This window comes from Anomaloglossus baeobatrachus, chromosome 1 (assembly GCF_048569485.1).
Source record: "Anomaloglossus baeobatrachus isolate aAnoBae1 chromosome 1, aAnoBae1.hap1, whole genome shotgun sequence".
Lineage (NCBI taxonomy): Eukaryota > Metazoa > Chordata > Amphibia > Anura > Aromobatidae > Anomaloglossus > Anomaloglossus baeobatrachus.
Window position 1 is genome coordinate 555,982,243 of NC_134353.1, and position 14,520 is coordinate 555,996,762.

The 14,520-nt window shown below is 38.1% G+C and overlaps 1 protein-coding gene across 5 annotated transcripts in view; it reads right to left on the reverse strand.

The window, feature by feature from the left end:
* Window positions 1-14,520, reverse strand: part of LINGO2 (leucine rich repeat and Ig domain containing 2) — a 2,307,572-nt gene that overhangs the window by 1,270,696 nt on the left and 1,022,356 nt on the right. For all 5 annotated transcript variants that reach the window (XR_012724629.1, XM_075316936.1, XM_075316938.1 and 2 more), the window contains one exon: window positions 10,557-10,607. The gene's annotated coding sequence lies outside the window, so the exon portion shown is untranslated. The remainder of the gene's footprint in view (window positions 1-10,556; window positions 10,608-14,520) is intronic.

A 14,520-nucleotide genomic window follows, 5' to 3' on the forward strand; every position in this document is an offset into this window, starting at 1 on the left:
ACAACTGAAAAAACCTCAATTTCATGTCTCTAATCTGGTCTGCCCTGTGAGGAGTACATTCCTCTCTACCTTTTCAATGTAACCGCATTACATACACATTTTATTTAGCAGCCCAGTGAGCTTTGTCAAGCAAACTGTTTACCAGATAGTGACAGCAGCTCCCGAGATGCAGCTCAGAGTAACAATATGGGATTTAATGTGCATGCTGTACTAAGAAGTCACATGACAAAACGCTTTACATGTATATGACAGATCGCCAACCTAAGCACTTGCTATTCATATTGTGGGTTACATAGCTAATGATCTTATGAAATACAATAGGACAGTCCAAACTGTAATAGAGCAATGCCTTAAGGGGAAAATATAAATTAATCTTCTGTTTATTTAAAGGGCCCCTGTGCAAAAACAGTAATATGCCCAATGTAGCCCAAGAGCTCATTGTAATGCCAAGTTCCACCTGCTTACATCTTGGGCACCTGTGCTGCAGCATCAGTCCCTGGACATGGTATCTCTGTAACACACACATTTTTTCCATAAAATAATACCCCATACTGTGATCAAATGATGATCACACGTAATGGACATGAGGAATCTTCTTCTGTATATGGTTTGGATCTTGTTTCAATATGATCTGAACAAAATGGATTTTCAAATTTACTTCACCTGTCTGAGGACATTGTTGCTGGAATTTTACCTATGTTCCTGGATCATATGATGAAGTATTGCACATTGTAAAATATTTTTTACTGGATTCCCACAGAATAAAAATGTACCATATTTTCTGGTTTGTAAGATGCACTATTTTCCCCCAAACCGGAGGAAAAATGGGGGTGCGTCTTACAAACCACATGTAGCTTACTAGGGTGATAGTGGTGGCGCAGGATCGGCAGTATGGAGGTCTCGGAAGGGGTGTTGCTGTGGCGGGCACCATTGATCTGCCTGTGGACTGTGGGCTGCTCTGAATCACCCGCAGTTGACGATATGAACTTCAAGAAAATGGCTGCGGTTTTCTTGAAGTCCATCACTTCAATCTGCGTACTCGTTGCCTCCGTGGCCATTTTCTTGAAGTCCATTGTGTCAATGGAACACACAGTAAGCCGGCAGATCAATGGTGCTTCCCGCCGCGACATCCCACGAGCCCGCAGTATCGCTGACCCTCCACTGCCACACACTGATCATTTTTAGCCATGACACCCCCTCCTCCAAGTCCACATCATTGCCTACCCTGCCTCTTGTGACCTTCTTGAGTCGCTGCACATCTGCCGCTCTCCCCTGGTGAGCTAATGTAGGAAGCACTAGGATTATAGGACGGACCCTCAGTTTAACAGTAAAAATTATTTTTTTCCTCTTTTCTGCATTCAAATTTGGGGTGTGTCTTATAATCCGGTGCATCTTATAAAACAAAAAATACGGTATATTGTTTGCCTCTTCTCAGAACATGTAGTGTTTAAAAAGGGCTTACAGAAGATAGAAATAAATAAAAATAAATATAGCAAACAATTAAGGGGTTAATCAGTATACAATGCACAACATAGTAATATCATGCACACTATAAATATATAAACATCTATCAAATCTATAGCAATATCAATGAAAACACAGGTCCAAAAAAGAAGGCAACCATATATATAATATCTCCCAACTGCCATGTCATTGAACAGTACCCCAACACACACTGTGTGTGCAGCTTCATCAGGGTGTGATTACTATATTTATTATAATAGATTTATTATTATGCATTTGGTGAAGCTAGTGTTATAATCAAGTTTTTCTATCTGGATTTTGAACTGTAGTAATTGAGTATGAAAGTGGCTCAGGACAAGCGTTGGGAACCCCCACATGCTGCACATCTTGGCAGTGGTGTCTATTAGTTGTTGCCAGAGCTGAGGTCCAACTGCAGCTGTTAAGCACTTAAAAAGAGCTGTCAGTCTTGAAATGTAATGTGGGCTTCTAATCATATGCACAAGCTATGATCAGCCCCCTGAGATGTGATTGCATGGTTCCCAACGATTATCATGGTAGGCAATGATCTGCTAAAGTCCTCTGTACTAGCATATCCTGAGCTCCATAGTAGACGAACATTTTCCCTACATACTACAATACTTTGGTACTGCAATATAAGCTAATGGACAATCATATGGTCAAATCCCTCCCCTAAGTGAATTAAAAGATAAAGAAAATAGTTAAAAAGAATAGTTTTTTAAAAAATCTAAAAATTCATATCACCCATCTTTTTCTCCATTATATATACACAAGATAAAAAAATAAGCATATCTGTTAATATTATGTCCTTAAAATTGCTGGATAAGTAAAAAAGACACAAATAGCGTTTTATCCTGGTGGTACCAGAATAAACTAATTACATTGAATCACTCACCTAGGGTAGTTGTGTAAGTCACAATTACTATAAGGGCAAGGAAGACCACAATGGCTTCTGCAGACCTTGTAGGTGGATCAGTGCACGGAAGAAAGATGGAAAAGGGTTAACTCGAGCTGCATTAGAGATTTTGGTTCGTTTCAAAACACCGAAATTTGCCAAACAATAAATCACAATTTATCTGCAGCTGATCATCTTCCAACATGGCAGCGCGAGTTAAACCTCTTCCTTCTTCCTTCCGTACATTGATCACTATGTCCTTAAAAGACTGGCCTGTCCAAATATAAAATTATATACCCGATCCCTTAAGAGAAAATGATATTTATGGGTCAGAAATGCATAATTTTTAAGACACAATGCCTTAGTAACAAAAAAATCAGTAAAAAAAAATTAAAAAAATTAACAAAATACATGAACCCCAAAATTATGATACTGTCAGCTAGCCATGCAAAAAATCTGCCCATAAACAGCTTCATACAAGGGAAAGTAAATATCTCATGAGTCTTGGAAAATGACTACAGAAACCCCCAATATGTATTTTTTTTGCAAAGTTCTGAGCTTTTTCATCACTAAAAAGGAAAACCTATGCAAATTTGGTATTGCTGTAATCATACCAACCTGTAGAATGATGTTGACAGCTCATCGTTACCATACAACAAATGCTGTAAAAAAACACGATATCAAAATATAATTTTTTCCCCCTCTTACACCACTTGGATTTTTTTTCCTGTTTTTCCGTATATTTTATACTAAAATAGTAAAGAAAATGGTGATTTTTAAATACTTACCCATCAATGAATCAAGTGTCTTACGGATTTATTAATAGAAACATAAGTTATGGCTCTTGGAAGAAGAGGAAAACCACACACAATCGCAAAAAATTAAAAATGTGCCCAATCCAGAAGGGTTCAATTTGTTTTTAAAACCTTTTTGATAGTTGGTTGTGTAAAATTAAGGCTAATAATCTTTGTTATCTAATTGCAGAGTTACTGTTGTTGATAGTTTAATTTGGTAAAATGTATTTTGTGGTCTAAAGATGATTTGAAAGTTACTCACAGATATTTTACAAACTTATTCCTAAATAAGATAGCATTAGGGAAGTCTGTAGGAAAAGTTCTGTAACAAATGCTTTTTAAATTGCTTAATAACCAGAAGTTTTAATTTTTTGAGGAGGTGATTTTATTTATATTATGTCCAAATACTAAAATTTACATAATTGAAAATTAATATACCGTAATATAATTTTAAAAAGTTCTGTAGGTGTAGTTATAAAGATAGGTGCAGACAAAAATAATTATAAAGTTCTGTATACATTGCCTTGGAAAAAAGAAATTGTAGTCCTAAACAAGGAAGCAAGTAGTTTCTGAAATGTGTTTTACCGTCGGATTCCTATATTTCAGGCTTTATTTTTCTATTCATCGACATGGCTTGCTACTTCTTGGCAAGGCATAGTGCTAAGCTTTGTAACCTAAGAAAGATATGATGAGACAAACTGGCAAGTATCTAACCCACTGAAGGTAATTTATTACATTTTAGATATGAAAAAATATGATTGTCGTTATAATTAGGGATGATAGAATACCTCAAATATTCGGCTTCGTGAATATATCCGATAAATAGGTCGCCACTATGCGAATGTTCGCTGCGCAATGTAAGTCTATGGGAAGCCCGAATAGTTCTGAATAGTTGTTATTCGGGTTTCCCATAGACTTACATTGCGCATCGAATATTCGTGAATAGTCGAATAGCGGCGACCTATTCGACAAACATTCGCGAAGCCGAATATTTGAGGTATTTGATCATCCTTAGATATAATCTCATTGTGCTATCATTAAAGATCACATGATAACATCTTCCAAAGTATCTTATATTAAAGGTCTTCATCTTTGATTTATTTTTCACAAAAAAGTGTACATTTGATTCAATGTATATTTTAAGTCCTATGTGGTGTATAGAGATGAGCACAATTATTCAAGTGGAATTGAATTTGCCTAAAGTTTTATAAAAAAAAAATATGCATTCCGGAGAATATGCAATTCTTGTAATTTGCTCTTTGCAAATTCAGCAAAATGATGGTGGTCTGTAATCTTTTTGAACAGTATAGTGCCTGATAAAAGTTAAAATGAAAAACTTAAAATGTACTTAACTCATTGCTCACAGTCCAGCCGCCACTGCTGTTCCCTGTTCACTTCTCACCACATCTTCAGCTTAATATTCAGTCTGGGCCTGGATATCTAGTTTTAAGCAGGCCATATTCTGTAGGGTAAGTGGCAGAGATTCCCAACTTGGCATTCACTCTAGACCTGCACTGGTAACCTCCATGTGAAGGTTGGAATCTACAGTGAACTTTGTGCCGTAGATGCTGCACGATGGAGGCTCAAAGAGTGAGCAGGGAGGGTTGACAAAAAGATGAGTATGTGTTTTTTTGAAAGTTAAAAAAAAATCACTGCTAACCTCTCCAGCTGCCACCACTGCTTCCTTTTATCTGTCCAGCATCTGGTTCTCTTCAACTCCATCACACCACATTTTCAATCATTTTTCATATGGGACCAGAACATCCTAATATGAGTTAACCAAGAGGACACCCAAATATACAATGATATGGAAGGCCTGTTGCCAGAATTTCCAGTGTGGAGTTCACAATGAGTCAACATGTCCGACCAAGAGCAGACACCATGAGATCCCTGCGCATATGCAGTGACCTCCATTGCCTGCTTGGGGCAAAAATTTCTTATCTAAAGAGAACATGGGGCCTGAGATGTGACACATTTAAACCGTAGAGAACTAGACAGTAGTCAGAAAGCAGTGAGGACAGTCAGAGACTTGAGTGGTGAGCATCATTCTTTTTGTTTGCACATCTTAAGTTTATTAGGCTTTGGGTCTTTTTCAGAGAATAATTTTGCTGTGAATCAAATTTCCCAGCAAAATCCTTGCGATTTGGCAAGTTCAAATTTGTCAGATTCACTCATCTCTAGTGGTATGTGACCTGAGTTGAATAAAAATTACTTCTCAACATGTGTCTGCTTTCCAAGATGCATAGTAGTGGGATTACATAACAGGTAAGAAGAAACTTTCTATTTTAGAGTTGCCTGAGTCTACAAATATCACATACAACTTCAGCTTACATTTTCTCTGTCTTAATAAAAAATAAAAATTTAATATCTAAAGGGGTTTTTCTTTTTCATGAAAAGTTTCTCCCCAACAGGCTATTCTAAAGAAACAAACCATGATTTACTCACCTTCCATGGTCTACCAGCAAGTCCTGCTGTTGCTTCTGATTACTTGCTTTGGCTGTGATATTGAAGCCTTGTCAACAGTGCGGCAGGGCTGTTGAGTTCATTGGTTTCATTGTACGCTGTCAATATGATGTCAACGCCATAGCCAAAGCCAAAAACCTAGGTAAGGAACAAGATTTGCTGGTGTACCCAGGGATGGTGAGTAGAGAAGAGTTTGTTTTTACCAATAATTTGCATTTAGGGATTATATTTTAATGAGAAGGAACCTTTAACCATTTCAACATTCTTTATAAAATGCAGACACTATAGAAATAAAATCTTTAACTGGTAAGTTAACTAAAACTATTGGCCCTGTCTCATTATCACAATTTTGCCAGACTTCCTTTGTAAACTGCATGAAAAAGATGAAACCTTTTTGGACACCTAAAAGTTACTTTAAAATAATATGCAATTTGACATTTTCATTCCAGTTTCTCCCAGCTCTGAAAAAGTGGTCAGATCTAAGTAAAGACAGATGCTCGGTAGGGTAGAGCGCCACAGCTTGTTTAGATGACAAACCATGGCATTCCTTTCACCAGAAATCTTACACCAGACTAGTGTGGCACATCATTTCACCAGTCTTGATGAATCAGGGCTATTATCTCTCATCAGATTTCTTGCTCTTTTCCCCAACTTTGATTAGCATTGACTGCAGCTAAATAAAAACGTGTCTTTTAACTCCACCTTGACATTTTTACACAGATGGTATATAGTAAATTAAAATGAAATTAGAAAAAAAATCAACATCTGTGAAATTCAGAAAATGGTTTATAATGTACATAAAAAGATAAGGGTTTTGCTATGTTCAGTAATTAACGCTTCTCCGATATTTCAGAATTACTGAAGACTTTTTTTTAAATAATTCAGTACATCCAAATTATAATTTTCCAGCCACTAGCTCATATTTTTGCTAATCCCTCAATACAATACATTTTGGCTTTTACCATGTCTGATTTCTCCAGAGACGATGCCTTCAAGCCAAAACATAATTTCTACAAGAACATTTAATTTCAATAATTGAAGTAATTTAAAAATACCTAAGATTACACACAATGCGTAAATAGGGCACAGCAATTTTATAATGTCAGAAATTAGACTGCTTATGTTCCTGAAATCCTTGTCTCTGTTCATACTAACCTCTATGGGTTTTTTTTCCTCGCTCTTTTTTTAACAATCTCTGTAAATGTAGGACAGTTGTAAGTGATTTGGTTAGCTAATGTAGACTCACTTAAAATTAGTTTTATGTGAATACATTTCATTCCTCTGTATTTGAAATGATTCAACTTTCCAATATACTTTGTACTTTAATTTCCAACCACTTTCAAGATCACTGTTGTTTGTTAAAGCAAACATTATATTTTACTTTTTGAAAATCTGTGCCCAATAATTCTTAAAGCTAAAAAGTAATTTTAAATACTGAAGCATTACAGCAAATTATAAGGACATTCTGTTCCTGATGTGACCTCCTAGATCTGACCCAGCTTTCCAACTATTCTTCTTGCTAGCTTGCTTCACTGAACAGCAACTGACTCAATGGCCCTTACCCAGGGACCTCTGGTGTAGTCCAAATCTCTGTACAGTGGTTAAAGGGTGAAGGCAAGGTACCTATTCAACCCCTTGATTCTGAGAAATGGAGCAGCTTGTGTCAAACTTATTCTTGGTAGCATTTTGTGGCTGCCAGGTGACTACGAACAGTGCAAGCATGATACTGTGTTGCAAAGAAAGTTCTAATATGACCAATATAAATTGAAGCCTGTTCAAGTCATTTTCTTGAATGTTCCAGCAACGAAAACACTCACAGCCAACCATAATTATCAGCTCTCCTGCTTCATATCAGATTTGTAACCACAATGTGTGTTGTACCTCTGTAACTGACTTGAGTCATGTCTTTTTTTAAAGCGGACCACAATTTATTTTCAAGTTTTGCTGCACTGATTCAACAACTACTTTTAGTCAGCGACATATAGCCTGGTGGCTGACTATTATGTTAGTAGTAAACTATTTCTGTCAATGTAGTGCCATGGTCTTGGTCCCTGCACTCTCCTCTCTCCCTAGCCCAGCAGGGAAACTGAAGCCGTTACCTATTCAGTCGCACAGTTGTCCCAGCAGGCGTGCACAAGTTGCATTGTCCTCTATGCTCTCTCATGTCCATTCTCATGCTGTGTGGTCCTCTGTTCACCCGCAAGGCCAGCCACGTGTCCCATGGTCCTCTGCTCTCCTGCAATGCCATCCACGTCTGTATCAGTTCCTGTCCTCTCACATGCCCATCCTCATACTGCATGGTCTTTTGCTCACTCCCATGGCCCCTCATGTCTTGCATGGTCCTCTGAGCCCTATGTTGCCACCCATAATTGTAGTCCCTGACTCTCCCTGTGGATGCTTACGTGTGTGTGTTGGTCTTCAGCTTCCACCTAGGCCCCAGGTCCTACACATGCAGCATGGGGTTTCCTGGTCTCTAGCCTAAGGCTTGTGTGCACTTTTCTTGTCCTCTTAAGAGGAAGCATGTGAACCTTGAAAAAGTGTCCCCAGTCTATTGCTGGGAGGCTCCAGGTATTTAAGTATTTAAGGCTCCATCTTCTGATTGAAGGGACCAGAGCATGTCATTAGGTTTTGATCGTACTACCTGTCTGTTTGTCCAGGCTGTTTGCCCTGTTCTGGCAGTATCCAGCACCAATCCTGCCTGTAACCAGCTCTGAGTCTACCCTGTCCATGTTCTTGGACCCATCCTGTCTGTTTCCCTGTGCCCTGGCACCATCCTGAATCCTGCACCTGTGTCTGCTACACCTGTACCCAATGTCCTGTGCCTGATTTTTTGTGCCTGGTGATCCATGCCTGAAGATATTGACCAAGATGAATGGAGTTCCTCCTGTTGTCCTGTGGAGGATGACCTGTGCCAGATGTCCTGTACTTGCAACCCAATGTCCTGTGTCTTCTGTCCTGTGGCTGGTTGTTCGTGCCTGATGACCTGTACCCCTGATGTTCGGAGTCCCTCCTGATATCCTGTGCTGGATAACCTGTGCCTGTTGACCCATGCTGGAAGTTCTGTACCTGTGCTTGTGTTCCTGACCAGTTTGTGTTCCTGTTTCTGCCCTATTTGCTCTGCCAGTGCCTGTCATACCTATCCTGTCCGTGACTGGCTCCTTAATCTGCTCTGTTTGTCCAGCCAGTACCCATCTTGCCTGTACTGTCTATGACTATACCCTTGTCCTGCTGTTTCCCTGCTACGCACAGCTGCCAGAGTCCTGGGCTCTACCCTCGGAGTGGCACCTAGTGTCTACTCAGTAGGAGCTTAGTCCCTCCCATGTAAGGACAAATCTCAGTCCCCATTTTGGTCCAGCGGGTCCATTCCTGCTCACTGCCTCATCATCGGCGAGAGTTGCAGTCAGCAATGCATCTATGACTTTCCTAGTGGGCTCTAGTGAGGTAAAATTTACATCAAAGCTAAGTTAGTCAAAACTCTCATTTATAGCATCAAGATCAGTTGGAAATTATACACTGCCTTATAGCCCTATATACATGGTTTCTACATCGTATGATTTAACAACTTGTTTCTTGTAGATACATTTTTCATTCATACATCAACATCCCCTCAAAATTTGATACCTTTTAATTCACCTAAATAAACAATCTTATAGGAGCTGCAATTTTTGTTAACTTTATGTGTATCCTGTTTTTGGACTGAAACAAAAATAGTAACCCTATATTCCTATTGACCTATATTAGCCAATGCATGTGAGCCTGGTAACCAATGGCAAGGTGATCTCAATATACCGGGACCCTAACGTAACTGCCTCTATCTGGGTTAAAAACCTACATGTCTGGGCATAAAGGATCCAGCTCATATTAAAGAGGAGGGACACAGCTCACATGCATTGGCCGATACATAAGCTAAGAATCTCTATTTTTCAAATATTCCTATAGAAGTAATGCAATATCAGAGTTCCCTTATTCATTGTTAGCACTGTAGAGTGAAGCTGTGCGTATTTTGTAGTTATATTGTGTTTTCAGCTAGCACCTGTTCACACGTGTTGGATGTGTGGGCCAGTCTTTTTGATATATTTGTATTGCAATTCTTTCTGACTAAGCACTCTGCCCTATAACCAGGCTGTGTTCATTCCCCTTTATAGCTGAATCCTTTCTGCCCAGACATGCATATTTTTAACCCAAATAGAGGCATTTAAGTTAGGGTCCTAGTATATTGAGATCTACCTTGCCATTTTTTACTGGGCTCACATGCATTGTCAAATACATAAACTAAGTATCTTTTTTTTCAAATATTCCTATAGCAGATAATGCTATACATGAGTTCCCTTATTCATTGTTAGAGTGCAGCTGTATATATTTTATATTTATATTGTGTTTTCAGCTAGCACCTATTCACACCTGTTGGATGTGTGGGTTAGTCTTTTTGATATATTTGCAAACTAACTACAGGCACGCCAAGCATGATGGCGGGGCCAAACATTTAAATATACTTGCCATCTGAATGATTTCCAGGTATGCACATCTTTCTCTGGCCCTACGAAGGCAGAGCTGTCAATCAACAAAGAGGGAAGGATGGAGATGGAAGGAAAATAAGTAAGGGGGAGGGTGTATTTAAATTATTGACCCACCATGATGCATTGAGTGCCTGTACTTGGTTTGAACAGTCTTTCTATGCTAACAGAGGCCCTTTATGTATAAATTGGATAGAGATGAGCTAAAGCAAGTTCTTTATTATTGGTCTTGAGGTTATGACCACTGATTTCCAAAACACTTGTTCAACATTCAGTGATGACACCACATATTTACTCATTTTTTGCTTGTAATAATTATAAACTTTACAAATAATGTAAACTTTGTTATGCAAAAATGGAAATTCTTTATATAAATTGACTTTTTTTATCAGAAGATGTCATTCTTACCTTTCTTTGTGGTCATGTTGAAGTCATCCTTTTACGTCACGATGTCTCAGTCTGTTAAAATAATAAGTAAAAGGGAAAAATGAATTACTTAAATCATTTTATTTTCATCATCTGTAAAACAAGAAAACAGAGTGTGTTATTATTATACCATGAATTTCCCTGGCAGCAACAAAAATGTAAAATGAATGCCAGTATTTCACACAGTATGAATGAATGAGGGCTGGTTTATTCATCAACTCCATTTTATATCAGAAACATAGGAATTTAGAGGCATTGATGGCATGCATTGCATGACCTTTAGAGTTTAGAGTAGAAAATTATATTGCTGGCTTTATTTGGGATTGTTTGATCAGAAAGGGTAAAGTGGAGCAAAGTTGTCTTTCATAATAAGTGAATGTAACTTTAAAAAATATATATTTTTGAACATTTTATTCTAATGGAAATATAAAAGCAGGTAGGTAACTTCACATATGATTTATCATGAAATGCTTCATTAACAAAGAGTGTGTGTATGTATGGAGCACACACGTGTCTGTGTTTTCCGCACGGAGACAAGTCCGTTTTTCTACGGCAGCACTGATATCATACAGAACACACACTGATGTGATGTGTGTGACATTATTATGACACATACCGTCGAAATCACGTGTCTTTGAAAAAAAATGATTTTCTATACTCACCTGTCTCCAGCGCTGCTGTCTTCGGTGCTGCCGTCAATTGTTTCTGGGTCTCGCTCATTAAGCTCATTGCATATTCACTGCACTGCAGACCTGGAAGCAGCAGTAGCGCTGAAGACATCACCACCATGGACAGGTAAGTATGGAAGTTTATGCTGTCCATGTGCTATCTGTATGTCACACAGATAGCACAGAGACAGCACACTTGTGCCAAAATTACGGTACACGGATGGCGACATACACCTTCAACATTGCAGTGCAAAACATAAACGTTTTTCACAGACTTGTGAAGGGGGCCTAACATGGTCCATATAGGGAAACTGATACTTGGACTTGACAAGGGTCTATGGACATGAAATTAATAACCTTATATATTCCTATAAGTTTTTCAAGCTGGGATCAAGGGACCCTTGACCAGTATATGCATCATGATCCAACCACAGACTGTATTCCATGGACATCTGAAAGAGCAAAAATAGAGTGTTGGATTTCCCAAAGAGAAGGTGTAAAGACTTTAGTAATTCTTCTCTTTTCCTTAACACTGTATACACAGCACTAAAGTAACAATTGATTATTAAGTTTTCTTCCTCCTTTCTTAGCAATTATGTGATTGCTAGGTGGCTGGAAGGAGCATGCGCTTCTAATTCTCAGCAGATCTAGATTGGGTTTGCTGTGTTGTCTGGAGGTTAAAATTGCGCTTCAACTGGAGCTAATATGTCATCCCCAGTTACAGGGGAAATCAGAAATAATAAAAATGTATTTAAATAATGAAATATCTCCAATGTCTTTTATTTAACCTTTTTAGGAAACAATGTGTGAAAAAAACAAAAAAGAAAGAAAAGCATGAAAAAGGAACTCTCTTCTTCTCTGAATACTTGTTTCCACCCTTGCCCCAACAGAAAAAAATCTAATATATAAATATAATTATTATGCAAATTGGCCCACAATTTAGACTGAACATTAGCATTATTTTGTTGTAAAAAAAAATTTGAATATAATAACTAGGACCACATATGAAAAAAGGGGAAAGAAATATTTGTATAACCAAACTAGAAACATTTTTGAACTCTTAAAATCCACAACTGCAAAAAATTAAAAATGGGCCGGTCATGAAGAGGAATGAAATATATATAAAGGAAATGTATATGGTAAATACAAATAATACAATATATTGTTCGTCAATATAGCATGAACATGTTTTTTTTTTATTTTTCGGACTTGCATTTTTGCAATTGTAATCCTGTAATCCATTACTGCTGTTCACTATACTTGCAGGTGAATTTATAATTATTCTCTTTTGTTCCATCTCTGCGAAAACACTGCGGATGACAAGGCTTATGCCTTACCAGGAGTAGAAAATATTAATAATGAAACAAAGTGTTCAGAACATTGTAGGACATTGTACACTCTTAGATGAACCCCCTGTAACTATCTCAGCTGGGACACAGAGAAGCATGGAAAGGCTAAGGCAGGTTCAACCTGATATCTGCTAATTTACCCAGCATTGTAATAAAGTAAGGCTGATTATAGATGTAAAAAAACCTTTAGCTTTTGTTCGTTTTAAGGACATTGCACCTGTCCCACATACAGGGGTTAAATAATTCTCATTTAAGAAACTATTTCTCTCTCAGCATGAGAAATCAAGTTCTAGAAGAAAAATAAGAGATACTGCAAACTGGCAATCAGTTGACAAAACGCTCTTCTCTTCGAGTTATTTTGGAAATAGCACTTTGGATCAAACCAAATGAGTTTCAGCATATATAGAAAAAGAAGTAACTGCAGCCAGCACTCACAGAGGTATTGGTGTCACAGCTAAACAGATGCAGCATGACCTTTCTGCAATAGGTGTTTTGTACTGAGTGCAAAGTCTAATCAAATGAGTTCTATCATGGCACTTGAGCGCTTACTGGAATCCTTTCTCGACAGTGAATAAGGCGCCAACAGCTTCCTGTTTCATAAAACAGATGCAATTTTTTTCTTATGTATAATTTTCAATCTACTACTTATACATCCAAGTAGGCAAAATTATTTAAATTCTAGTTTAAAGTAGATGCTTTATAATTTGAAAAAGTAGAAATATTGTTACAAATAATAGGGCTGATGGAGCAAGTTGATTTTACATGTAGTTCACTCAATAAAAAATTTGGTCACATAGAAGTAACTTTCCATCTGATTTAGTGGAGTATAACGAAGAGATGATGGAAGGGAGGAAATACATAGTATACTGTAAAAAGGCATTTATTGCTTCAGAAAGAGAAAATAGACACTACTCATTATTACCTTGTGTTGAGTGAGATTTAATGAAATCTAAAAAAAAAAGTCACCACTGCCATTCATGTTCAAAGGTTGTGTTTGGAATTGCAGCTTAATCCTATTATAGTGAATGGAGTTGAACTGTGGTACAAAATGCAGTCAATATCTGCAGCTAGCTATTGGAGAACTGTATTACATTTATAAATCAACTAGCAGTAGTACCTGGGCGTTGCCCGGGATAGTAACTTTCTCTTTGTCTCTCACAGACTGTCTGTCTGTGTCTCTCTACCTTTTTCTGTCTGTGTGTCTGTGTGTGTGGGGGTGGCTCTGTCTGTGTCTGTCTCTTTCCCTGTCTGTCTGTGTGTCAGTCTCTCTGTCTGTCTATCTTTGTGTCTGTCTGTCTCGTTCCAGGTCTGTCTCTTTTCCCCTCTGTCTCTTTTCCCCTCTGTCTCTTTTCCCCCTTTGTCTCTTTCCCCCTCTGTCTCTTTCCCCCTCTGTCTCTTTCCCTCTCTGTCTCTTTCACCCTCTGTCTCTTTCACCCTCTGTCTCTTTTCCCCTCTCTCTTTTCCCCTCTGTCTCTTCCACCCTCTGTCTCTTTTCTCCTCTGTCTCTTTTCCCCCTCTGTCTCTTTAACCCTCTGTCTCTTTTCCCCTCTGTCTCTTTTCTCCCTCTGTCTCTTCCCCCTCTGTCTCTTTTCCTCTCTGTCTCTTTTCCTCTCTGTCTTTTTTCCCCTCTGTCTCTTTTCCCCTCTATCTCTTTCCCTGTCTGCCTGCCTCTGTCTGTCTCTTTGCCAATATATGGATTGTATCTAGTGTTGTTGTAAGTTAACATTTGATACATAAAGGTACAGAAAAATAAAAAGGAACCTGTTAGCTGCCTTTGCCCCCATAAACCACCATCACGGCTCTACTAAATGTTTTTTGTATTTATTCTACCCACCCTCTTTGATATCTTTATATACTTTGAAAATCAAGTTTTTTTCTTCATTTGCACTATGCAAATTTCTCAGGACTCGTTTTGGCTGGGCGTTGATT